The 27,500-nt window shown below is 36.3% G+C and overlaps 1 protein-coding gene across 15 annotated transcripts in view; it reads left to right on the forward strand.

The window, feature by feature from the left end:
- Window positions 1-27,500, forward strand: part of LOC144962955 (adhesion G protein-coupled receptor L1-like) — a 260,806-nt gene that overhangs the window by 124,740 nt on the left and 108,566 nt on the right. For all 15 annotated transcript variants that reach the window (XM_078896416.1, XM_078896427.1, XM_078896408.1 and 12 more), the window contains exon 4: window positions 3,265-3,323. The gene's annotated coding sequence lies outside the window, so the exon portion shown is untranslated. The remainder of the gene's footprint in view (window positions 1-3,264; window positions 3,324-27,500) is intronic.

The raw sequence follows: 27,500 nt of genomic DNA on the forward strand, positions 1-27,500 counted from the left end.
GGTGTGTTTTTGTTTTGTTTTGTTTTTGTTTTTGTTTTTTGTTTGTTTGTTTTGTTTGTTTGTTTTTTGGGAGGGGGGGGGCGGTTGGGGAGGGTTTTTTTTTTTTTTTTTTTTTTTTTTTTTTTTTTTTTTTTTTTAACAGCGTACCATTTCGCTATTGATGTTGACTAGCTTTCAGATTGCCTTTACTTGAATAGTTCAGGTTTCTCTTTAGACGATTGTAAAAGTTGGGGATGAGGGGGGTGTTGGGGGAGGCGTGTGTGTGTGTGTTATTGTTTGTTTATTATTAATATTGGAATGGTTCTGATCGATATTAAATCACTAAAAGGCTGGTGATAAATCAGCTGGTCAACTATTGACATTCGGTGGACCTCAGCTCAAGGGTGAAATCATTTGATTACTAATTTTTAGGTCGACGAAGACCAAAATATTAAATTCTCCTTTATAAGATTATGAACACCTTTTTACTCGATGTCTCTGATAGCATTGAAAGCTAGATATAATTCAACCGACAAATGATTTGTTGTGATATATTTTAATTTTTTTAACAATGACAAATTTGTAGAAATTTTTATCAATATTCATGCCTTAAATAAAACAAAATTTGAGCTTTTATATAGCGCAATATCCACTAAACGTGCTCAAAGCTCTTTACAAGGGGTCCCTAGACAACAGCAACACGTAACAGTCAACACGGCAGCAACATGATATGCGATATTACTTTTTTTTTTTCGGACAGAGACAACGCTGTTAATGGCCATGTACTCATTTTACACCTGAGTACGGTGAGAGAATCTGAGTAAAGAGCCTTTTCCAAGGACTCGACTATGCGCCGAGCGAGGCTCGAAACCAGGACCTTCCGATCCGAAAGCGGGTGTCATACTACTGCGGGTGTCCCGGTTGCTCAACTATTGAGCCCTCAGTGTCACCGTGATTTGGTCACTGTTAGAAATCAACGAAAAGTTCTTTGTATCAGCCTACCCAAAGGAAAGCAAGCAATTGTTATTGTCCGTTTCACGTATTATAAAAAAAGAGTTGGCGGGGGTGGGGGGGGGGCGGATTCTCTGGGCCTTATGACTAATTCGTTGCATCCCAGCTAGGCAACTGGGAACGAGGTATGTTTATCGCATTTGTGTGAAGCCAACCCGAAAAATTCGCGGAGCAATCTTCTGTTTATTATTATTTAGCATCCCTTTTCCCCTTTCATCTTCATCATCGTCGTGGTCGTGGTCTTCATCATCATTATCATAGTTATTGTCAAAGTTACTGTCATCGATGTTGTTGTTGTTGTTGTTGTTGTTGTTGTTGTTGTTGTTGTGATTGTTTGCATTATTTGCTGCTTTTGCGTCGAGTCTGTGAATTCCAAATTTAATCTTTGAAACAATTCAGCGGAATCATTTTTATTTATAAACTCATGTCTAATGTTTTTGCTCGACATTTCCAACCAGACAAATTGGTTTTATTTAATATATATATATATATATATATATATATATATATATATATATATATATATATATATATATATATATATAATATATATATATATATATATATATTCAAAATAATTTCAACAACAACAAAAAGAAGAAAAAAAAAATTTTTTAAAAGAAACAAAGAAAAGAAAAAGAAAAAGACAAATAGATTATAGATAGCAAATAAACGCGAAAACACGACCCTTAACGTGTTATCAAATATTATTCTTTAGACAAAAAATGGCCTTGATCGTTCTATCAATGTCAACTTGACTGTGCCTTTGCATCATCCCTGATTGTGATTGCCCTCCTTGTTTATACAATCTGGCAAACCATTCAATACAACTGCTAATCTAACCATTTTTTTTTCTTCATAATATAGTTTTAAATCTTAAAATTAGACATGTATTGAAAACAACGTCAGCAATCACGACGACACACAATTGATGATAAAAGAACGATAGATCTATCACGAATTCCACGAAGCACTTGTAAAATTAGCATTATCTTATCTGAAAACGCTGAAATATCGTGAGGTTTCTTTTTCTTTTATTGCATATCTGCGTCCGCTAGGCCATATATAGTTGTGTATCTAATGAGACTTTAGTTTATCTGAAGATATCTTTATATTATATCTTGCTTTACTCTCTGCTTACCGATCATTTTCAGTATTTTCCCAAAATGGCAGGCTTACCCAGCAGAAAAGTTGATTTTTAAAACTCAAACAAGTTCTCTATAAAACATATGTATGTTCTTATTAATTAAACAAAGATCATTCTTCAAAGTTCGTGATGTACAAAATAAATCTGAATAAGAAAAATGTACATTGTGTCGTAACAAATGTGACGATTTTGTTGCTGATGGTAAGGAGATGGTTAATGAGTACACTTTTGTGTATGTCCATTTCTTGGCCGGGATATATTGTTTCTTTTAATTAGCATGTCTTCTCATCTGAAAGACCACTGGCAGCCCTGAAATAATTTTCATTACGAGACCTGCTATTTTTACACTGTCCAGTCCATTTTGGGTCAATTTCAGCTCGTTTTAAACATTCATTCTCGTTCTGGACGTTTTAAACACATTTGAATAATTAAGAAAACAATGTGATATTTATAATAGCGTAGAAAGAGCCAACTGTGACCGAGAAGCCAATGACATTAATAGCCTGTTCTCCACACCTCATATCACAATTACAATTCATTGTCCTCACTCCCACCCCGACCTCTTCACTGCCAATCCAATGCATTATTAAATAGCTAGCCCAGTCTGTCGTGTCTCTAGGCTCAAACTCGCCCGTCCACTTCAGTTTGAGTAACGAACCATCGCATTGTCTTCATCCCTGCTCATTCCGTCCATATTTTATTGGGATTTTTGCTCCGTCATGCATGGTGCTCGCAAATTAATTCCATGTTAACATTGAATTGAATTTCACATCTAAATTGTGTGATCCCTCTCCCGAGGGGAGAATTAGATTTTGTGGATGGAGCTTGAAAAGGCAACATTTTTAAAGGTTTTTGTTTGGGGAAACATATTGTTAAGTTTGCTTTACTTGTATTTCACACTGCTCTAGTACTGTCGGTTTTTATCTCCACCACCCTTTTCATTTAAAGAATTATTTATTTTTTTAGCTTTAATGCCAATGATGAAAAAGATTATTTACTCGACTTGATATGAATTAAATATGATGGTATAATGACGGTATAATAAATTGTTGTTATTTACGACTTGAAAACGAATAATGAATATTGGCATATTTTATAAATGGTTTTATTTATTTGTTTATTTCCAGATTTCCATCCAGTCTTCTAACATTATAAGGATATTTTGGATCTTTCAACTCGCTCAGCCGTAAGTATTTGAGTGACTGTTACGTTTTATTTCTTTCGCTGGGCTTCATACTTGTCCGTACGTGCACAATGCTTAATCATCCACCCACGTTGCTAAATAAATGTAACCCGCCCCCCCCCCCCACACACACACACACACACATTGAGTCATCAATATGAGTATTAAAATTTTCTCCAGTCTCCTGTCTATTGTATTGAATGATAATGTATGCATACAAACATTTCACTGTGGGTTATTTGTTTACTCAAACATGCTTAAACCGACATTCATTGCGATTTTTTTCCCTTATGAATTCAACCGGTATTTGAATCGCATGCATGAGATGATAGAGATTAGTTTAATATTGCTGGTCTTACAGATTTCTATGCCCGTCTCGTCCAGAGGAACATTGAATGACATTTCTGCCGCACTCTGGAAAAATAACAACACGTATTTTTTGTCTAGAAAACTCTTCCTTCACATATCAATCGATTTAAATAACCATCATCTTGGCAAAAAAAAACCCTCAAACCCGGGACTTCGCGAAGTCTCAGGTTTGAGAATGTTTGATAAGATGAGGGTCATGTTAATTGATCGATTTTTGAAGGTGGAATTTTCTGGCCAAAATGTTAAATTCGTGTTTTTCCAGAGTAGGGCAGATTTGTGGTTTCTAACCAGAATGAGTCACGTCTTCTTCCGTTTCTTTGAGTAGAAGAAAATTTTCGGGAAGACGTTTCTTTTGTCAGCATTTTATAATTTTTTCCCGATTCGCTATCGTGATTGTGTAGCCTTGTGTGAATAAATAACGGGATTTATCTGGACGTTTTAAACTTCCATTCACGATTGCACGTCATCGTTTGAATAACCTGTCATATCTTCTCGTATTTTGCAACTATTTGATTGTTTACCTTTATCGTGGGAAAAATTCAATCTCTTTTAATAGAAACCGGGTACGATAACCCAGACGTACCTTCTCCGTCTGTCGTATTATAATATTATACATTTTAAGCTTTTATCATACAAATACAAACCACTGGGAGTTTGCTAGACCTTACTTCCAAGAGTTACCTTTCGATAACTCAACTTACCGGCCATGAACATAAGCCTGAATAATACAATTTCAACGAGTCTTTTATTCGCGCGACATTCACAGGCTCCTCTTGCTTTCGAAAGGCTTCCATTTTCTAAAGACAAGTGAGGTTCTTCATTTCACGCATTTAGAATGGCTGGAATAATGTTAGGGTAATTACCGGAAGTTGTTCTCCCAGCGTAGTAATACCGTATCCTACAGTGTTGTCATGTTTCGAATTCATGATGTTTCTTTTGTTTTTTGTTGTTTTTTTTTTTTGTTTGTTTGTTTTTTTTTTTTTTTGTGTTTTGGGAGGTTTGGAAAGGGGAGGGGGGAGGCGGAGGTTTTGATTTGTTTGGTTTTTGTTGGGTTTTTTTTTTTTTGTTTTTTAATTTTTTTTGTCGTTTTGATTTTTGCTTTGTATCTTTTTGTTTCTATTTCTTGGGGGGGGGGGGGGTTGTTCTTTGTTTTTTTTTTGTTTTTTGGTTTTTGTTTTTGTTTTTGTTTGTTTCGGGGGAGGGGGTTGGTTTGGGTTTTTTTCTTTGTCTTGTTTTTGTTTTTAAATATTGATTTGAGTTCCATTAATGAATTTACGCAATATTATTTATATATTCACCATTTCATTGATTTTATTTCGTATTATCCTAATCCCATAATATTATTTTGTTTATCGTCATTGGTACTCATGAATATGCAATACTTTTACCAATATACGGCGCGCAATGCCGATTTATCACAAATGACATTAATGTTGCCATAATGAGACATGTTATTTACTACTCTTGGTCAAGAAAGAAATGCATTAAAAATCCGACAGTAACCTATATATTCCGATGAGAAAGTAAACAATGCTAATAATGCATTTTATTAGCACTTGAAATTAACGACAAGGCGTTGAGGAGGTTCCAAAAATATAAATAAATGAGCTTAGCGGGTTTAAACATTATTGATAAAAACATTTCTACCAAATAGAAATTCTACATACAAAATAAAATATTTTATTACGAGCTGTGATTTATCTAGCTCAGCTGTTCATTTGTTGTATTGTCTTATTTTGTTGTTTTATATATTATTGTGCATATCCTGTCGTTCTTAAGGTTAAATCGCCTTCTTTACGATGAGTCAGCCTCTGACTCTATAAAATAGGACCTATATCATCATGGACAACATGACCCAACACGATTGCATATGTCTAGAAGCTTAATTTTTTGTTTTGATATTTAAATATTTATTTATTTATTTATTTAGCAATATGCATGTCTTGGTCTCAAGTCATGTATAATTATAATCCGCTAGTTACGTATAAGTTTCAGTCCTAGCGTTATGGCTGTCACGGAATCCTAGGGTAAAAAAACAACACGATTCATTTTTTTTTTTTAATGGGCGTTACCGATCTCTGCACAGCTCTTTGAGACATATGTGTAAAGGGCTTTATTATTATTATTATTATTATTATTATTATTATTATTATTATTATTATTATTATTATTATTATTTTATTATTATTATTATTATTATTATTATTATTATTATTATTATTATTATTATTATTATTATTATTATTATTATTATTATTTATTATTATTATTATTATTATTATTATTATTATTATTATTATTATTATTATTATTATTATTTATTATTATTATTATTATTATTATTATTATTATTATTATTATTATTATTATTTTATTATTATTATTATTATTATTATTATTATTATTATTATTATTATTATTATTATTATTATTTATTATTATTATTATTATTATTATTATTATCATCATCATCATTTCGAAATGTGACCTATTGTCTCATATCGTTTAATATCATCGTGGTGTCGATGCTGAAAATTGAATATTTATTGAAAAAAAATGAAATGTTTGTTAAGTTTATTCAGTAGAAGAAAGGATATTATAGTTTCATGAAATCCATAAACCCATCATTTCATCAGTCTGATCATCCTAACTCGATATTCACTCTTTTGCGTGCGCTCCATTCCAAAATAAAACTGTTTTGTCGCGGTGGGTCACATACAACAAATAAAAGTGCACAATAATTCGAATGTAAAATTGGAAGGAAAAAATATGAAGTGAATTTTATCGCTGGTTTATGCTGTTTAAACTTGTCAAAATATGCAAAACTGCTTTGCGATTTGTTTTCATGATGGCTGTTTAATACTTGCTATAATGTGTCCCGGACACTTTTAACCATAAAATTCGACGCTGTTTTTCGCAGTCCATTGGCCATTTAATCGTTTTTGTTTCATTGGCATGGGATAGAGTTGCTTCTCTCTTCTTCTTTCACATTGGCGATGTCTGATGTCGGTAGATTTGGTTGGAGCGCGCGGGGGGGGGGGGGGGGGGGGGGGGGTTGAGAAATGGTTGAAGTCAAGGGTTTTTATAGTAGCGGACTCCGTTGAATGTTCTTGATTATTTGGACAAGAGGTGTAATTGATTATTTAGTGGTTGATTTTAAAAAAATTATTATCAAATAGATAGATAAATAACTGATTGTATAAAATAATCAGATAAATAAGTAGACAAATAAATTTATAGTTTTATCTACGGCTATGTGGTCTAGTGATATGACACTCGCTTTCGGATCGGAAGGTCCTGGGTTCGAGCCTCGCGCTCGGCGCATAGTTGAGTCCTTGGAAAAGGCTCTTTACTCGCATTCTCTCACCGTACTCCGGTGTAAAATGAGTACCTGGCCGTTAACAGCGTTGTCTTTGTCCGAAAAATTGTAATATCGCCTAACAGGCGTCATGTCCCGTTCTCCATGTTAAATGTTGTTGTTGACCAGGGACCCTTTGTAAAGCGCTTCGAGTACGTTTAGTGGATATTGCGCTGTATAAAACTCAATTTTTTTAAAGCTCAATCTACCTCTATATGTTAAAAAGAGACCCCCGTGATCGATGATCGCTCATTTCATTCAGACCACAGTTGGTCAGGCAACCTGCCCTTATGACCAGTCCACATATTATTAGTTACGATTGACACTGGTTTCTATAAAGCATTTTTGAGAGGAGATCCAAGAAAGTTTCTCTAGTCTGTCGTAACATCAGTGGAGTCCACGTATTATCTTGTACACCAGTGTCCCACAACAGCAACACGTAACGTGTAGAACGAGACACGACGCCTGTTAGGCAATATTACAATTTTTTTCCGACATAAACAAGGCTGTTAACGGCCAGGTACTCATTTTACACCTGTGTTCGATGAGAGAGTGTGAGTAAAGAGCCTTTTCCAAGGACTCAACTATGCGCCAAGCGAGGCTCGAACCCAAGACCTTCCGATCCGAAAGCGAGTGTCATACCACAAGACCACATAGCCGCAAAAAAGACACCAACTTCAAATTATTTGTAAAAATAAGATATGCAAGGATTTCCTTCTAATCAATTATTCTGAGTTAAATTATGAAAATATTCTATAAAAATATTCCATAGTTTAAAAACAATAATATTGATGTCCGTCTTGTGGAACGTTACAGAAATGTACGTTTTGGTTTACAGATATAGGTGTGATGTCACCCTACCGGTCACTCATCATACTCTGTCACTCGTTTTACAAAGTGTCGAGATGTGTGGTGGCCTGACATCCTTACAGGTCACAGAAGGCATGAAAGAGATTGGCCTCACCTAAATAGTTTCTGTGTCAAAATCTGACGTGTGTGTATGACGAGAGGACACCAGAAACACCTTACGATTTATACACCGGCTGCCTGACCAGATGCTGCCAAGGTGTCGAATTTCATGTTTTGGCCTTGCTGTCAACCTCCGTCTGCCTTTGTCTGGCCTCTACGGGATTCGCAGTAGGATATAGTATCAAATTATTGGTCTGGCGACATTCCCTATTGTTGTTGGGTAGTGATATAATGTACGAGAGATTACTTAAAATAGATACTGGCATTGGCGTGGAAATGGGTTGTTTTTGTTTTGTTTTTGTTTTTCTTATCCAAGAATTACATTATGAAAATTCACCTAATCTGTTATGGCCGATAGAATAATAAGGTTTTGACCCTGGACGACCTAGGGTCGGATCCTAAACTGAAAGCACCAAGTTTATCATCAAGTGTAATGAACAAAAATATCGTTAGGATTGAGCCTATAACTTTCTTTCTCTGATTTCTTTTGTTCATTAAAAAGGGTAGTGCTATTTTTTTTTAATGGCATTAGAACTTAACTGTTTATTCTATAGGGGTTTTCCCGAACAAACTTGCATACAGTACCTATTTGTTGCTTTTGAGTTTTTATTAAATGAAAACTTTTTTTATTTTTTGGTATTGAATGAGTATGGCGCTACTGGGAAATGGATGTAGTGCCCATGCATCATGACTGAATTTAAAGTAAGCCGTGCTATGCACATTATATTCATCATATGGCTTTAAACTATCTTCCTCAGTACATGCCTTCACAATTGGCCCTCCAGATTGATCACAATTTGGAGTAAAAGTGTTTGAAAAAAATTATGCATGAAATTTATCATTTTCAGTGCAGTATCTTCGAATTATCAAATTGAAGGCTTTTTGACAAGTTGATAATCATCGTATTCAATCGATATATTAAGTAAAACTGTTTTGGGAAATATGAGTTATTATATTTGTTTAATGTGTTTTGCTTTCATCTTTAAAATTTGATTGTTTGGCCGGAAAATAATAGGGTAATCGAGATGGTTATTCGAATTTGATATAGCGACTGACACATTTGGAAGCTGATTATAAATAATAATCTGAATAAGGCGTGATGTATAAAATCAGCGTTTAAAACAAAAAACAAAAACAACAAAAAAAAAATACAGAAAGAAAAATACAAGAAAAATGATCACAAGAAACCAGGTAATTAGGAGATCGGATGTTCGATCCCCAGTACAGGCAGGTTCATATTTTTGGGATATTTTTTTTTCTTGTATTTTTTCTGCTTTTCTGGCACTGTTGTTTTACACATCTTTTTTTGTTTTGTTTTTTAAACAAGTGTACCGTGTACTCCAGGCACGGCAATCGATGTTAAATGGATGAAAAATAGAGAGGGTGAATAGGTTTTAGTGATACAAAACAATGTAGACGATTGTGTGAAAGACTGAATGAGATGCAATGCAGATTTGTAAGGAATGAAAAGCAATTCGAGTAGATTGAAGTGTCGATGAGCATTGGTTGAGAGTGTGTGGGGTTGGAGATGGTAGGGGGGGGGGGGAGTTGGGGAGTAACCAGTTAACTCTGGAAAACCATGTTTTTAAATGTTTGACCAGAAAACTCGTCCTTCAAATATCGATCGCTTTAAAAAATCCCCCCCCCCCGCCCCATATGGACAAAACCTCTCAAACCTGGGACTTCGCGAACTCCCAGGTTTGAGATGTTTTGCCAAAGTGGGGGGGGGGGGGAGTGGTCTTTGAAATCGATCGATATTTGAACGACGACTTTTCTGGCCAAATTTTTAAATACATGGTTTTCCAGAGTACAGCAGTTAACTGGTTAAGGGATTGAGGTTGATGGGGATAATAAGGCCTGGCTTGATCGATGCCAGAGGGGACATCGTGACATTGATAGGCAATGGCGCTCTCAATGAAATGTAGGTCGGAATCTCTGACACTCTCCAAACGCTTCCAAAATTGGAGGGATGAAGAAACAAGACAATGTCGATGTAATGTTTGGTTCCACTCGGCTTTTTCCATACCTGATTGCTTCGCACATCCCAGGGTCGCGTTGGTGTTAACCTTCTACATGCGGGGTTCGAATGTTACTTTACTCTCATCTGATATGCCATTTGATAGTTTTCTGTTGTTATTGCTGTCTTTATGAAAACATTTTGAATTGTTACTATTATCATATATAAGTATAGATAGTATGCGCTTTGCTAAGCAACTCACAACATTGCCATCCGAAAGTATAACGTACCAACACACAAAACTGTGTGTAATCTTGAACGTTTATAGTCTGGTTAATACAGTTTAGTGAGAATTACTCATAAACGCGGATGGCAAAAAGCAATAACAAAGACATGAGTGACGTCTACTTCGTACTATCTATGTGAGGAGATATGGTTATTTAAAAAGAAATTAAATCTTGCTTTTAAAGGGCTCAGTTGCGTAAATCGCATATTAGTCCCTCTAGATTCTCTTCAGGATCATTTTCTCGTGAATGTTTTAGCCTGCAGTGTTCTCTGTCGCTTCCGTCGCATCCGTTCATTATGGAGTGGTCTAGACAACACCGGATCTTAATTTCACAACATACGGGAATGATACATGAAGTTGTTTTTACTTTAATGCTCTCTCTCTCTCTCTCTCTCTCTCTCTCTCTCTCTCTCTCTCTCTCTCTCTCTCTCTCTCTCTCTCTTCTTTCTCTCTCTCTCTCTCTCTCTCTCTCTCGTGTGTGTGTGTGTTATCTATCTACCTATCTATCTATCTATCTATCTATCTATCTATCTATCTATCTATCTATCTATCTATCTATCTCTTTCTCTCTCTACCTATCTCTCTATCTCTCTTTCTCTGTTTATATCGCTCTTTCTTCTCTCTTTCTCTCTCTCTCTCTCCCTCCCTCTCTCTCTCTCTCCCTCTCTCTCTCTCTCTCTCTCTCTCTCTCTCTCTCTCTCTCTCTCTCTCTGCACGTGTCTATCTATCTATCTATTTCTCGTTTTTTCATTGAATTAGGCGCCAGGCTCGTTCTATATGTTATGTGTTGCTGTTAGTCAGGGACCCCTTCTAAAGCGCTTTGAGCTCGTTTAGTGAATATTGTGCTAATCAAATGCTCTATTTATTTATTTATTTATTTATTTATTTATTTATTTATATGTGTCCCGTCAAAAACAAATATTGCATTGTAGATTAAGCTACACAAGTGTGATATTATCAATATTTTCATTCTTGTCTTTATTTTAATACCCTTTTAAGTAGTCGATCGCTTAAAACATCATAAAATGTCCATGAACATTTTCAGAATTTTAAAAGTAAAACACTAGGTATTTACTATATACTACGTCTTTGTTACGTTCAGGAGTTTACTGTACTATTGAGTGATGTAGCAGTTTATCCATTCAATGGGAACACGGCGTTCACGCCTAATTAGTAAAGTTTGGTATGTTAATGTTTGTAATATCTCTATTTCTCTCTCTCTCTCTCTCTCTCTCTCTCTCTTTTTTTTTTTTTTTTCTCTCTCTCTCTCTCTCTCTCTCATAACACACACAAACACACATAAACACACACACAATACTGTTTTTAAGAAATGAATACTTGTTCCATGTATCTTGCTTGGCGTCGATGTTTTGTCTTTGCAATGCAAGTGCTGGCCGATGTTTAAGCTATTTTTAAAAATCTTAGTTTATACTTACCACCATTCTTTAAGATCTGCAGCGCCCCAAATCCTGTATTTATTTTCACTACATTTTTTTCAGGGATTAAAAGAATTGATTGAATCTGATATATGTATTTCCTTTCATTTACAGTTTGAGTTATTGAAACATATCACTTCGTTTCTTTTTATCAGTCTTCGTGTTTTTTTCCCGGCATATCTATCTACGCCCCCGCCCTCCTCTCCCCCCCCCCCCCCCCCCCCCACACACACACACACACCACCATCATTTTAAATATATATTTAAGAATAAATAGATGCCAATTGGTTATGTGACGGTTGGCTCAATCGGTATTATATTGGAATCTGATGCTTAGATTGAACTTTAAACTTGACTTTAAATAATTGAGATGAAACAAACAGGCTTACTGAGGAGATCGAGACTTGTTTCTCAAACTTCACCCAAAAAATTTGTTTTAAAAAGAAAGAAAAATACTTTTTTAAAAAACACGAATGTCTTTATTCTGATTAATTTTTACTTTAAGTCCAGTATTATAAATCTAGTTTATTCCATTGTAAAATCAGATTGATGCTCTAGTTCACGTATGAGTAGGAGTCGTTTCTCAATGAGCACCACTCACCCCGAGAATGCAAATACAGCCTAGCAACGCCAGTAAAGCGAGTAAAGTATCGTTTTGATTTTATACTTCCGGCCTCCATCGACGTAGAACGTCGGAACTCTTGATTTATCTGAGTGAGGAAAGAGTACATAAGAGTTCCGTCCCGTTCGTTTAACGATTGGCCCGTTATGAGTCAACCAGTGTGATTTCACGCCAATCAGTATGTTAGCCTACTACGTACCTAGACTTTTCCCTTTAGTCTTATGAATCTCTTGGGGGTTCTGTTAACTCAAGTTTTTTTTAGCATTCGCTTCACACCAAAGGGACCGGTATTGATCCCTGTGCAGTAGAGTTTTTTTTTTTATTTCCTTGTCCACCTAGCTGTGATTTATTAGGTAGGATCACTTAGATCTGGAGGAAAGTACTTTGCGAACGAAGAGCGTCCTATCTAGGGTAGCAAGCAATTGCTTTTGTCCTTTCAAAACTATAGAAACCGTTAAAACTCCATGGCCCTTAACTCGAAAGAATTGCATCTGCTTATTAATCTCTAAATTTGACGATATCGTTAAGAAATAGTTAATTTTTGTAGAATGTTATTGATTTTCATTCAGATCATAGATTTGGTTTCACAATGTAATTTTATCTCGGCAATTAATTTATGTAGTGTCATGACGGCTGGTTCTTGGGTGTTATTCTAGATCAGGTCAACATTCACTGTCATACTTTTACTCACAAATCTTCATGTATATGCCCAATTTAGTATTTTGATACAGAAATCGAGCATGGCAGTCTCTATTCGTCAATGCTCATTTTATCATCAGGGGAAAATGCATGTCGTCAGCAATGAAAACTTGCTATATTATGGAGCCTCATCAGCCTTTTCTTTTTTTTTTTTTAAATGACGCAGTTGTGGGATTTTAAGTAACAAACGGAGCAACACAGCTTGGTCCCTTCAAGAAAATGCTTCACTGTTGAGTTATTAATATAATATATGGGCGACGATGTGGCCGAGTGGTTATGGCATTGCACTATAACCCAGAAGGTCCCGGATTCGAGCCCCGCTTCAGGCACTTTCGTTTTTTTTTTCCTTGGGCAAGATTATTAACCCCCAATTTGCTCACTTTGACTTTGGACAACATGGGTGATTCCTGTTGACATCAGACATCTTGTTTGATGAATTATCTATACTCCTTCGTGGACTGCCTAGGTGGCGATATCTTCTTATGATGTCGTGGCGGAAGGGCATCGTTATTTTTTAAAAATTATTATTAATATAATATAGTGCTAGTGGTAAGCATTTTCAAAGATCTGTCGGTAATCAATGGCCACTCTTCCACCTATCACGCCTTAATCAGAGACATGCTACAGTGATAGATGACTTTCGAATCCACCCACTCTTCCGGATGTCAAGAGCGTCCTTCGTCTAATTAATGGGTTCCATTCTGGTCACTATCTTCTCTATTAAAAAAAAAAATCTTATATGTGAGACCACTCATCTCAAAACGGTATGATGTAGGGGAAAACCTATTGCTTAACAATGATATTTTAGCTTCACATATAAAATTTGAGTTAGAGGAAGTATGTGAGGGTAAAAGTATTAGATATAGATAATATACAATTTGCGGGAAAGAGAAAATGGTTCGCCGAAGACTAGATGGTTGGATAGGGTAATGGATGATTGATGAATAAATGGGCCTGGAGGAAGATGATTCATTTAACCGAGATGCGTGGAGATGTTGCATTCATTATGGGAACTCTGCAGAATGCGGGATAAGCTGAAAGAAGAAGAAGGTGTAGAACTTGAGTTAGGATAAATGCGCTCTTTGAGGAGAATTGGTTTTGTTTCTTAAACTTGAAAATAAAACATTCCCGAAACACTTGGATTTACTATTTCAAGTCATCGTGTTATATTGGGATATTATCCATGCTTACTTATTATTATGGGACACTGGTTCTAAGAACGTGTATATTTATTATTTTTAATGGGGAGCTAGAAGTATAAACTTGACATGATACAGCTCTCCGAGTTCATGAGTTAAAGAATTTTTAATTCAGAAAAGTGAGTGGAGCAGGCACTTATGTTGGTAACAACAAGATATGAAGTGAATAGAAAAGTGCCAGAAGACAATAGAGAATAAAAATTTTTCGCGGCGGTGGTGGGGTTCGAACCTGCGACCTTATTGGTACGACAACTCCGCCTGGCAGGTGAGAGCGTGGCTCTACCGTGTGAGCTATCCACGAACACAAAAATATTCGTTTCAAACCCAAAGTCATTACTAGATCCCTCTCTCACCCACTTCTTGAGACCGCCGATTCGTTCGTACACCACCATCGCGAATAATTTTGACCAGCAGTTAAGCTTAATAGCCAATATTCTCAACACAAACATATAACATAGAAACGATTGAGACATTGAGTATGCTCCGGTGTATGGGGTGAATTTTTAATTCAGAAAAGTGAGTGGAGCAGGCACTTATGTTGGTAACAACAAGATATGAAGTGAATAGAAAAGTGCCAGAAGACAATAGAGAATAAAAATTTTTCGCGGCGGTGGTGGGGTTCGAACCTGCGACCTTATTGGTACGACAACTCCGCCTGGCAGGTGAGAGCGTGGCTCTACCGTGTGAGCTATCCACGAACACAAAAATATTCGTTTCAAACCCAAAGTCATTACTAGATCCCTCTTCACCCACTTCTTGAGACCGCCGATTCGTTCGTACACCACCATCGCGAATAATTTTGACCAGCAGTTAAGCTTAATAGCCAATATTCTCAACACAAACATATAACATAGAAACGATTGAGACATTGAGTATGCTCCGGTGTATGGGGTGAATTTTTAATTCAGAAAAGTGAGTGGAGCAGGCACTTATGTTGGTAACAACAAGATATGAAGTGAATAGAAAAGTGCCAGAAGACAATAGAGAATAAAAATTTTTCGCGGCGGTGGTGGGGTTCGAACCTGCGACCTTATTGGTACGACAACTCCGCCTGGCAGGTGAGAGCGTGGCTCTACCGTGTGAGCTATCCACGAACACAAAAATATTCGTTTCAAACCCAAAGTCATTACTAGATCCCTCTCTCACCCACTTCTTGAGACCGCCGATTCGTTCGTACACCACCATCGCGAATAATTTTGACCAGCAGTTAAGCTTAATAGCCAATATTCTCAACACAAACATATAACATAGAAACGATTGAGACATTGAGTATGCTCCGGTGTATGGGGTGAATTTTTAATTCAGAAAAGTGAGTGGAGCAGGCACTTATGTTGGTAACAACAAGATATGAAGTGAATAGAAAAGTGCCAGAAGACAATAGAGAATAAAAATTTTTTTTCGCGGCGGTGGTGGGGTTCGAACCTGCGACCTTATTGGTACGACAACTCCGCCTGGCAGGTGAGAGCGTGGCTCTACCGTGTGAGCTATCCACGAACACAAAAATATTCGTTTCAAACCCAAAGTCATTACTAGATCCCTCTCTCACCCACTTCTTGAGACCGCCGATTCGTTCGTACACCACCATCGCGAATAATTTTGACCAGCAGTTAAGCTTAATAGCCAATATTCTCAACACAAACATATAACATAGAAACGATTGAGACATTGAGTATGCTCCGGTGTATGGGGTGAATTTTTAATTCAGAAAAGTGAGTGGAGCAGGCACTTATGTTGGTAACAACAAGATATGAAGTGAATAGAAAAGTGCCAGAAGACAATAGAGAATAAAAATTTTTTTTCGCGGCGGTGGTGGGGTTCGAACCTGCGACCTTATTGGTACGACAACTCCGCCTGGCAGGTGAGAGCGTGGCTCTACCGTGTGAGCTATCCACGAACACAAAAATATTCGTTTCAAACCCAAAGTCATTACTAGATCCCTCTCTCACCCACTTCTTGAGACCGCCGATTCGTTCGTACACCACCATCGCGAATAATTTTGACCAGCAGTTAAGCTTAATAGCCAATATTCTCAACACAAACATATAACATAGAAACGATTGAGACATTGAGTATGCTCCGGTGTATGGGGTGAATTTTTAATTCAGAAAAGTGAGTGGAGCACCGTGTGAGCTATCCACGAACAAAAAATTTTTATTCTCTATTGTCTTCTGGCACTTTTCTATTCACTTCATATCTTGTTGTTACCAACATAAGTGCCTGCTCCACTCACTTTTCTGAATTAAAAATTCACCCCATACACCGGAGCATACTCAATGTCTCAATCGTTTCTATGTTATATGTTTGTGTTGAGAATATTGGCTATTAAGCTTAACTGCTGGTCAAAATTATTCGCGATGGTGGTGTACGAACGAATCGGCGGTCTCAAGAAGTGGGTGAGAGAGGGATCTAGTAATGACTTTGGGTTTGAAACGAATATTTTTGTGTTCGTGGATAGCTCACACGGTAGAGCCACGCTCTCACCTGCCAGGCGGAGTTGTCGTACCAATAAGGTCGCAGGTTCGAACCCCACCACCGCCGCGAAAAATTTTTATTCTCTATTGTCTTCTGGCACTTTTCTATTCACTTCATATCTTGTTGTTACCAACATAAGTGCCTGCTCCACTCACTTTTCTGAATTAAAAATTCACCCCATACACCGGAGCATACTCAATGTCTCAATCGTTTCTATGTTATATGTTTGTGTTGAGAATATTGGCTATTAAGCTTAACTGCTGGTCAAAATTATTCGCGATGGTGGTGTACGAACGAATCGGCGGTCTCAAGAAGTGGGTGAGAGAGGGATCTAGTAATGACTTTGGGTTTGAAACGAATATTTTTGTGTTCGTGGATAGCTCACACGGTAGAGCCACGCTCTCACTTGCCAGGCGGAGTTGTCGTACCAATAAGGTCGCAGGTTCGAACCCCACCACCGCCGCGAAAAATTTTTATTCTCTATTGTCTTCTGGCACTTTTCTATTCACTTCATATCTTGTTGTTACCAACATAAGTGCCTGCTCCACTCACTTTTCTGAATTAAAAATTCACCCCATACACCGGAGCATACTCAATGTCTCAATCGTTTCTATGTTATATGTTTGTGTTGAGAATATTGGCTATTAAGCTTAACTGCTGGTCAAAATTATTCGCGATGGTGGTGTACGAACGAATCGGCGGTCTCAAGAAGTGGGTGAGAGAGGGATCTAGTAATGACTTTGGGTTTGAAACGAATATTTTTGTGTTCGTGGATAGCTCACACGGTAGAGCCACGCTCTCACCTGCCAGGCGGAGTTGTCGTACCAATAAGGTCGCAGGTTCGAACCCCACCACCGCCGCGAAAAATTTTTATTCTCTATTGTCTTCTGGCACTTTTCTATTCACTTCATATCTTGTGAGTTAAAGAACTGATGTTAGTCTCTCATGTGCCTTGTACTAATCCTCCCACCCTGTTCCATTGGACCATAGTGTGCTTCAGAATCAAGATTTTATACTGTTCTGGTGGCGGCTTCCTGTTGTGGGTGGGGTCTTTGACCTGGTGGGCAGGAGGTCACGCTGTATCTTCTATCCCCATATTATTATATTATCGGTTTTCCGAGTTGCTTTCTGTCTTTGTCTTGGAATGGGATTTCTTAGCTTTGTCCTAGCCCTGACCAGAGTCCTTGACTGGGAGGGAAACAGTCAAATGTATAGTTATAGTTTTGGGAGATAATATTTTTTTCCTTGTAAATCATCTCTGTGTCATATACTGTTTCATTTTTTAAAAACATTTAATGGTTTGTAAACATTTGAGTGTATTCCTCTTAGTTGGGACATGTGCTCGTGTTTAGAAGAGACTTCTAGGTGATCTCAAACTAAGTACACTGATAGTGCGCTCTTGGAATCTACATCTGTTCCCTATTTGAACCATTCCCCTTTGTCTTACTTTTAATTGTAAATCTATAACTTTTTGACTACCCCATTTTCTTCCCTTTTACTGGCGCTGAATGACCTAAATGTGTGGCAAACGCCATAAAACCCTTAAAATATAAAATATAAACGGCTTCCTGTTCTGAAAAATATCCCACGTTAACCTTTGTAGATGAGACTGAATTCATAATCACCCACATCATTTATCTGGTCTTAATTGCAAACCTAACCGCAGATCGACCAACAATTCCGAACCCATGTTTTTATGTCTGTTTGTTTTGTTTTTTTTTTTTTTGTTTTTTTTTTGGTTTGTTTGTTTTTGTTTATTTTTCGTTTTTTGTTTTTTTTTCTTTATTTATTTTTGGATTGTTTTTTTTTTTTTTGTTTTTTTTTTTTGCTCTTTATTTTCTTATATATATATTTTTTATTTTTTTTTGGTGGGGGGGGGTGTCCCAGGTTTGAGAGATTTTGCAAAAGTTAGAGTCATTTAAATAGATCGATATTTAAAGGCTAAATTTTGAAATACGTGTTTTTTCCAGAGTACGGCAATTAGCTGGTTAAAACGTCTAGGCTGCCTGATATTCATGACCATCATAGCCTTCGTCCTCTTTCCATTTTGTTTTTACTCTTGTTATAAAAAGAATATCGACGTTCCAATCAAGGTCAACGTCTAAATATGGATAAATTCTTACTCCCATAATCTACCCTATGTCACTCATCTCATTGACACCCTCATTCACGTACAAAGAAGGAGAGAGGCAGAGAGAGAGAGAGAGAGAGAGAGAGAGAGAGAGAGAGAGAGAGTGAATGTGTGTGTGAGTGAGTGTAAGACAGAAAGAAAGGAAGAGAGAGAGGGAGAGAGAGAGACAGAGAGAGAGAGAGAGAGAGAGAGAGAGAGAGAGAGAGAGAGAGGCGCTCAAAAGCTCCAACACAAGCGGTGAGTTGTAAGCTAGCCGTGGTTTTGTGTTAATTAGCGTTTTCAATTAGGGAAAACAATAGCAATTTGTTTTATGATGTAAATTGTAATGGTGCTAAATTTGATCTAGACGATAAGGCTCGCGATGATGAAGATAAAGAATGATGAGAGCTCCGTTCTCTCTCTCTCTCTCTCTCTCTCTCTCTCTCTCTCTCTCTCTCTCTCTCTCTCTCTCTCTTTCTTTCTCTTCTCTCTCTCTCTCTTCTCTTTCTCTCTCTCTTTCTCTCTCTTCTCTCTCTCTCTCTCTCTCTCTCTCCTCTCTCTCTCTCTCTCTCTGTCCAACTCGCTCTATCTATCTATATTCTATCTATCTATCTATCTATCTATCTATCTATCTATCTATCTATCTATCTATCTATCTATCTATTGTTTTAATCTTCTCACATCTTGCGTGTTGGCCTATGTTGATGTTCCCCTATCTAGATAGGGTCATCGGGGAGAAATATATCTATCTATCTATCCATCTGTCTATCCAATCACCAATCCATCCATTCATCCATCCATTTATCCATTCATCCAACCATTCGTACATCAAACCACCAATCCATCCATCCATTCATTCATCCATTCTTCATCCATCCATCCTTTCATTCATCCATTCTTCATCCATCCATCCTTTCATTCATCCATTCTTCATCCATCCATCCTTTCATTCATCCATTCTTCATCCATATGTCTATCCTTCCGCCTAATATCCATCCATCCATTCAATATCCATCCACCCACCTATCCTCATCCTTATCCATTTATTCTTCCTTTCTTATTTTATTTCTGTCATCTTTCCCTCCCCTCTCTTCTCCTATATTCTCCTATATTATATTATGCCCTTCACCTTTTTTCTTTAGCTTTGCCCCCACTCCCCATTCACCTTAATGACAATCATGAGGGACTCACAATGTCTCTCAACCCCCCCCCCCCCCCCCCACCACCACCACCACCACCACCCCCGTCCCCCTATTCTCTCCTTGGTGGTAGCCGGGCTGTTAATGTAAGTTATTTCCACACGATTTCCCAACAAAATGTTTTAGATGCTACCTTGAACCTTCTCCTTTTATGGCTTCCAAAATTTCCAAATTGTGTACCAGACCATATATTAACAAAATACTTTTTTTTTCATTTTGCCTAGAAAACATTAATTTGATATATTATTATTAGTAGATTAAATGATCTAGAACTTTTCAAATGTTTGGGGGTATTTTACCCGAGAATAATATAGTCTCAGATATAGGACTTTTTATCAAGTGAGGGGCCATATTATTAATCGATTTATATTTAAAGTTTAAGCTTTATAGCCAAATATATTTTCAAAGCGAGGTCCCAGGTTTGAGAGTCTTTGCCAAGGTAAGGCTCTTTTAAATAGATAGATATTTGAAGGAAGAGTTTTCTGGCCAAATTTTTGAATACGAATTTTTCCAGAGTACGGCAGTTAACTGGTTAAAGTTTAAGATTAACTTATTTTTCAAAGCGTCCCCTCAGAATTAGTCATTGTTGTTATTCTACCAGTATGTTTAATATGCATTATTCTTTAAAGGTCACCTAACGCCCCATGTTAACCATACGTGATTGCGTGAATGCTTTAAGCTGGAAGTTATCAGGATGCTGAACTACACTGCTAGTCTGTCTTTGGAGGACGCCACTCCTGTTCGCTATTCTGAATTTATCTTGTCATAATATTTATATCATAGCATTGTATTCATCCAATGTCTATAGACTATTGACAAAAATGCCAAGACTGGAATCTGGTCCTATTTACTACCAACTTGAAGAATTGCCAGCCCAAATGTAATTGAAAAATGCAGTGCATAGAATTACTTATTATTCCGATGAGATGTTTGCTCTATGACTGACGTTCTTAATTTCTCATTTATATAAAAGCACAATTCCTCCCCCCCCCCCTCTCTCTCTCTCTCTCTCTCTCTCTCTCTCTCTCTCTCTCTCTCTCTCTCTCTCTATTCTATTCTATCTATCTATCTATCTTTCTATCTCTCTTTCTTTCTCTCTTGTTTTTTAACGTCTACTTGCCGATTTCATTTTGTCGTTGTCTTTAACCCCCCCCCCCCCCCCCCCCCCCCCCCCCCCCCGACCATTTTGAATGTTATTAAGATAAGATTTTCTTTTTTAAAGCCAGTTAACTGTCGTACTCTGAAAAGTCGGGCATTTTTTTTTAATGGCCAGAAAAGTCGTCCTTCCAATATCGATCGATTTAAATTACCCTCATCTTGGCAAAAACTCAAACCCGAGACGTTTTTGCAGAGTCTGATAGTTAACTGGTTAAGATATCGTCGTACTCCATGAATTTTATGGGTTGTAGTTGACTATGCTATTATAATACGCCATAAAATTTTTATGATAGGGAAAGATCGACAGCTGTTGTATATTATAGAGTGTGTTAATATTGTAGAGAGATTTTCTGCTTCATAGATTTCAAACAATAGCGCAACGACTAGGTGATGTTAGCAGTGAGTCGTTCTTTGTATATTATCGAGACAAAACGGGGGGTTTTAATAATTTAATTAATAAGTTTTAATTTGGATGTATCTGCGTAATGTAAGAAATTTTAATGTAATCCAAGGGTTGTAAATAAGAGAGTTATAGACGAATTTATATCGCTAGTTCTTGTCTTTTTCGAGTTGTTTTAGGGGGGGGGGGGGAGGAGGGGGATGTTCCAGCCTTAATAATTGATCTTTTGACAATTATATGAATTATTTCTCTCAAACGAAAAAAAATGCCCCCCCCCCCCACACACACACACACAAACACACACAAAAACACACACACACACATATATATATACATTCACACACACACGTACATGAATAACAAATGTCCCGATCAAATAAAGGAATGCCAAGACACGATCATCTTCCAAAAGCTGATAGAGCTATACCGCTATATTTGATGTTTTACTTATTTATATATTCATTCAGTTATTCATTCATTCATTAAATGAATTATTTGTTTATATGTTGTTCATTTTTTAAGTTATTATTTTTTTTAATTTGATTTTGTTTTTTAGGGTTTTTTTTTTTCGGGTTTGTTTGGGGTTTGTATTTGTTTTTGTTTTTTTGTTAACTATTTTTATGGGGGATTGGAATGAATGTGGATATGTGCATTTAAAATTAAATTAAAATATTTTGTTTTATCCCTAAAAACTTGACACTGTAATTTAGAGCTCATTTTGCAGGACAATATTTTAAATTATAGAATTTATTTTTTGCTTGCTGTTTGAATTACTTAATCTATTTTTGTTTAGAGTGAGTGTAAAATTTTGGATAAAACTCTGAAAACGGGCTGGTAAGGAGAGGGTTAAGTCACACACCATTTTCATGTATTATTCTTGCTTTGTTTAATTGTATTCTCTCCGTACGCGTAAATACTGATGACAACAAGAGATGAAGTGAGCAGAAAAGTGCCAGAAGAGAGAATAAACATTTCGCGGCGGTGATGGGGGTTTGAACCCGCGACCTTACTGGTACGGCAACTCCACCTGGCCGGGGAGAGCGTGACTCTACCGTATGAGCTATCCACGATCCTCAGCTAATTAGAGACGATCTTTTTTCGGATCGTGGACATGGATAGCTCATACGGTAGTCACGCTCTCCCCGGCCAGGCGGAGTTGTCGTACCAGTAAGGTCGCGGGTTCAAACCTTCATCACCGCCGCGAAATGTTTATTCTATATTGTCTTCTGGCACTTTCCTACTCACTTCATCTCTTGTTGTTATCAACATAAGTGCCTGCTCCACTCACTTTTCTGTAAATACTGATGGTAACAATCGTGGCTCAGGATTTTCTTCTCATCTCAAACCTTCACATTTTCTATTTGACCTAATACTGTTGAAATTGCCAAGGAGGGTATGTAGTTTGAACAAGATGGGGCGTTCAAAACAAATTGCGTGGAAACAAAACAAAAGTTCAAAGTGAATCGATCAACTTTTAGCTAATTACAAACAATGACGTTCGCTTGCTTCCCTTTCATCATTTTGTTTATTTTTCTTTTCCTAGTCTATATATCTATTTGTGTGTGTGTGTGTTGTGTTAGGTGTGGGTGTGCTTGCCCGTGCGTGCTCCTGTTGAGTTGGCTTGGGAGTGAGTGTGAACTTGTTGTGCTGCACTGGTAGATGAGTACCTCGAGGCATGTGAGTCGGTAATTCCCTCATTAAATTTAGATGGCATCCCGCCACCACTGAGGACCGCCTCATCCATATCATTCCTTTTTTGTTTTGACTTGTCGCTCCATCTACCTTTTCCTTCTCTCCATCCATCTCCTTTTCTCTCAATATATCTTTTGACTTCTCTGCTTTTTGTACACAATATACCCATTCCTCCATCTTTGTACCTATCTAGTCTATTTTTCATAATTATATATTTCTCTTTTTTTTTCTTTTTCTTTTTTTTTAAAGACAAATTTGTTTCCTTTATACTCAACAAATAAGACCACGAGTTTTATCACGAATCGTATTCTTGACGAGAAAGCCTATGTTGAAATGATTAAGTCATTCGCTTTTGGGTGGAAGGCTTGTTTTGAATTCTGACCCAATCATTTTGATTTTTCAAAGTTAAAAATAAAATAAAAATGGAGTTTCACATGTAAAAAAAACCCCGCGTACTCCTTTTAGTCGATGCGTCCATTTCACAAATTTCTTGTTCATTGGCACTGCAGTTCTTGAGATATTTTTTACAATTCCATCTTAATATTCACATATTTTATAAGACCTCCTCCCCTCGTTAGTTATATTAAAATACGGGTCAGATAAAAGTGATACATGACCGATTAGTGATGTGGTGCGCAACAAGTAATTTATTCTGTTCGGTATATCTAGATAATTAAATAGACGTCTATAACATTTTGTATTCTTAAATTTTCTTAGATATTAGAATATCGATCTCGAGGAAAGATCTTATACACTCGGTCTTTTGGTTGTCGTGTCAAAAATTATTATATCCCAGTGCTTCCTTTATTATTCTCTCAAATTGAAAATTGAATTAAGGCTCGATTCAATACAAGTATATCGCAGACCAGCTTTTAACATATATCGTTGTGAATTAAACTGAATGTTTTTTAGAGACAACTAAAAATGGAGCTTTTAAAATAAAAACTCACCACCACTAAATTATGACAATATTCCTGTTCTTCTCGTTTATTTGTCTTGAATCGAAATGGTTATACGATTTTGTTTTGATTTAATCGAAGAACACATCGATCATTGAAAGCTGAAAGCTCCATACACCTTGACCTGACCGATTCGCCATTCATCCTTTGTTATAACAGACTATACTGCCATGCCCTGAAAAAACACCTATTTAAAATTTTGGCCCGAAAACTCGTCCTTCAAATTATATCAATCGACTAAGATGAGCCTCTTCTTTTCAAAAACTCTCAACATTGGGACTTCGCGACATTTTTTACCAAGGTGAGGGTTGTTTTATTCGATCGATATTTGAAGGACGATTTTTCTGGCCACAATTTTAGATACTTGATGTTCTGTTTTTTTTTTCTTCTCCAGAGTATGGCGGTAAAGTTTGTATCGTTCATTCGTGTTGGTGTAGATTTGCGCTTTCTCGTATATTACCCCTTGGCTCTTCATGTAAACCTGTCATAATTTGGATGGTCAATGCTACCTAGAAAAAAAAAACGAAGAAGAAGAAGAAGAAAAGGAGGAGGAGGGGGGCGGGGGGGGGGTCTAATCCAAAGAAACATAGCGACAGTGCTTGAGTCACTCTTTAGTATAGTGACCAAGCAGTTCCATTCGCGTGTGGTAAGATGATTTAAGCTCATTGTTTTGCGTGAACTTTTCCTGTATGTTTGAACGTACTTGTTTGCTGGAGAAAAATTCAACTTAAGCCTGAAACATTTCATTTTATTGGAGTTGAGCTTGATTATTAAAAGTTTTGTATTCAAAACAAAAAAATGAAAGAGAAGTGAACATCATCATCATCATTTTTATTATTATTATTATTATTATTATTATTATATTATTATTATTATTATTATTATTATTATTATTATTATTATTATTATTATTGTTATGATAATGAAAATAACAACAACAACAATAATAATAATAATAATAATAATAATAATTAACTGTTATATACATGTACGTCCTTCTCTCGTCATTAACTTAGGCGTTTTCCATTCCGACCCACGCAATATGGCCTGGGTAAATCAGGCAGTAATTACAGTAAAGGGTAATGACATGACGGGGTAACAGGTATTGTAAATCTTTGGTGGTCGGTAAGTGCCGCTTTTGTTTGGACGTATCGATCTTTTACATCAGAACAATATCGGCTCCGTAACTCTAAGACTATGTACAACCACTGTCATGCCCCTTTCATTGTGTACTGTGTTGTACGCTGGGCGATTATATCATCGAATTCGATGTCAGTGTTATATCGATGTTACAGTTTTATCGGAATCAACGTCACCTCACCGCATTAGCATCGTAAATTATGTCGTATTTACAGAATGTCATCGCAATTTTTATAAGGGTCTTCGTGGTGATTTATTGACTTCGACAAGACGGAGACCTGTTTTGTTTTTGTTTATTTGTTTTGTTTTGTTTTGTTTTGTTATGCTTTTTTTTTTTTTTTGGGAAAATATTAACAATGAACAAAGAAGAATGTAACAGGTGCAAACGAGCAAAATACCAAACACGGAACGTTCAAAACCCTTGTTCATCCAACATGAAAAAAAAACCCAATAAATACATTACATAAAAAACAGATGGACGCACAGAAAAATTTAGCACGTCCTTTACTTTTAACATACAGTCCACCAAAGCATAAAACTTGATGCCAACGTAAGTCAGAGCTATCTACGAGTACTAGGGTTGTGAAAAGATATATTATTTTGATAACGAATAAAATATTGTGTAGATCTATTGTGTTTGTAAACCATAAACTCTCTTTTAATTGCTTCCAAAAGATATGTAGAGATAATAACAGCATTTGACATTGTGTTAGAATGACATCCTATCCGAAAAATGTCTTTCAGTAGTGCTAAATGTGCTTTTCTTTGTTTAAAAAAAAAAAAAAACGGATGCTGAATAAGTTACTTCTACCTTTTGAAATGAAAACTTGTTTGGTTATTACCTACGGCAGGAATTGTAAAGCTTGTTATATCAGAAATGCGCTATTTAGATATGATTATATCACTTATATTATTAATATGTATATATATATATATATATATATATATATATATATATATATATATATATATATATATATATATATATATGTGACATGGAGGGCATAGAAACAATTGTCTCGGCAAAAAAAAAACATGTGAGTGACTTTATTTATATTTTATATATAAAGTGGCGGTTTCTAAAACGAATACTGTTCTTTAATGTGTTTCTATAACAGTTGCAATTATTAACACGTGACCACCTATATTTTCTTAAGTCTCCTCGAGTCAAAGATTTATTATTTTCTTTGTTGATCGATTGCAGCTCCATTCCGAGATTAGTTTGTATAAACCCGAAAACCCGGTACTCGTTAAGTTGTGTCTATCGCTGCACAATATTTGGAAGTAAATGTGTCGATGTGTTTGTTTGAAACTTCAAGGAGTTAAAATAGGCCCGTGGTTCTTTAATTAATTTAGGTCAACAAATTGTTCTAAATTCTTCTATGTAAATTAACTCAGTTGAAAATAATCAATATTAGTTACGATGATTATTATTTTTGTTATTTAGTATTTTTTAACGTTTCGTGGTTCTTTTAAGAAGTCGAATTGGCGTGTATTTATACACATCAGATAACTGAATGACTTCTACAAACATGATATCGCATGCTCATACATACACGCATGAAGAAAAACGATGATATTGTGTAAAGACCAAAGTAGACTTTTTAATATCAACTATATATTTTCAAGCGCCGAGAGCTCATATCATATTGCATGGGATGTTTGCACTATATAAGTGAGCAGTATTATTATTATTTATGTTTCATTAAGAACGATTATAGTGCTTCATGTTTCTCATCATTTTAACTTTAAATTGCCTATTTAACATCTATAGCTAACCCTGATTTTATACCGAATTTAAGCTGACATTTCGAATCGCGGAATGCTGGGTCACATTGGCTGATATTTATTTAATCATGTACCTATCAAGTATTAACATATCATAATAATGATTGCTTAGGTCAATACCATGTTTAAAAACAAACAAGAAAGAATGAAAGAAATGTTCAGGTAAAAAATTCTCAGATATAATCATGATCATCATTGACACCATAAGCAATCAAAAGTATTTCAATTAAAAACTTATTCATCAAATTCGTATTTTAAGATATGGAAATCCCTGTCGATTGCGACATATTTTTGTTTCTTTTTGCCTCAATAATTCAGACTAGCGGTTTTCTATTTGCCTAAGCCAATAATGATGATTTCTATGGAC

Source organism: Berghia stephanieae, chromosome 1 (assembly GCF_034508935.2).
Source record: "Berghia stephanieae isolate SIO BIC M18660-M18661 chromosome 1, UCSD_Bste_1.3, whole genome shotgun sequence".
Classification (NCBI taxonomy): Eukaryota; Metazoa; Mollusca; class Gastropoda; order Nudibranchia; family Aeolidiidae; genus Berghia; species Berghia stephanieae.